Source organism: Choloepus didactylus, chromosome 5, assembly GCF_015220235.1.
Source record: "Choloepus didactylus isolate mChoDid1 chromosome 5, mChoDid1.pri, whole genome shotgun sequence".
Taxonomy (NCBI): domain Eukaryota; kingdom Metazoa; phylum Chordata; class Mammalia; order Pilosa; family Megalonychidae; genus Choloepus; species Choloepus didactylus.
Genome location: NC_051311.1, coordinates 39144492 through 39145753, shown reverse-complemented (window position 1 = coordinate 39145753; position 1262 = coordinate 39144492). Strand labels below are relative to the sequence as shown.

General features: G+C 39.9%; 1 non-coding gene across 1 annotated transcript; it reads left to right on the top strand.

The window, feature by feature from the left end:
• Window positions 1-72, top strand: TRNAC-GCA. Its single transcript has one exon. It is a non-coding gene; the product is annotated as a tRNA-Cys (tRNA).
• Window positions 73-1262: the final 1190 nt, after the last annotated feature.

Below are 1262 nucleotides of genomic sequence, written 5' to 3'. Positions count from 1 at the left end.
GGGGGTATAGCTCAGGGGTAGAGCATTTGACTGCAGATCAACAGGTCCCTGGTTCAAATCCAGGTGCCCCCTTATTTATCAACAATTTCAGTAGCTGAGGCTACACACTTACTCCTTACAGGGATCCTGCACAAAGGCTTAAGAGATCACCATTGGTTGGAGTAGACAGCAACACACACTTGGTACCTGAGGACATCCACATACTCCTTACCTTGGTCTTACACAAAGGCCTAAGTGTTCTCCACTGATTGTGGCCTGTAGGAGCAACCCCACAAAACCTCCCTCTTGGCATGCATAAAATGGAGTCACAATGATGACAATATGGGTAGGGCTCTTATCCTCAAATCCATTGTAATCCCTGAAGGCACATTCTGACTTGGAATCCTAAAACCTCACAGTGTCTAGTACAGAGTGCACAGAGTATTTTTCAGAAAGTATTCTGTGAAAGCAGGAATTGAAGACAGGTCTATTTGTCAACAGCCCAGCTAAATGTTAACTGAGGAGCCCTAGCAAAGAGACAATTTGCAAATAATGGAAACAGGCTTTATATTTATTCCTGGCATTCAATGACCAAATAGGGGCCAAGTCTTTGAAAATAAAGAACAAATAGGAAAAGGAATGAAGTTTGGATACATGCAAGAACATGGATGAAGCCTGAAGTTGTAATACTGAGTTAAATAAGCACAAAAGGACAAATATGGTATGTTCTCACAGATATGAAAAATTAGAATAAGCAAAATCATAGAGTCAGAAACTGGAACAGAGGATACTGAGGGAGAGAATGGGGTAAGGAATGGGGAGCTAATGCTTAATTGGTACAGATTTTCTGTTTTGGTCAATGGAAAAGGATTGGGAAAGGATAATGCTGGTGGTAGCACAATATTCTGAACATAGCTAACACAGGTGGATTATATATTTGAATGATGCTAGGATACATGTTTTAAAAGAAAAACCATAAGAACTGTACAACCCAAATGGTAAACCCTTTGACCCAAATAGTAGACTGAATAGTCAATTGTAATATTTTTAAAATCAATTGTAACAAAGGACCCACATCAAGCCAAGAGTTAAGAATGGGGAGGGGGCTCTATGGTAATCCTGTGATTTCCGCATGATTCTTTTGAAAACATATAATTTCTCTAATAATTTTAAAAGGAAGCATCAAGAATAGCAAATCCTGGGGAAGGGGGAAGAATCTGGTTTCCAGGGTCACAGAATTATAATACTCGAATGCCCAGTGTTCCTGTTTGCTAATGTTGCCA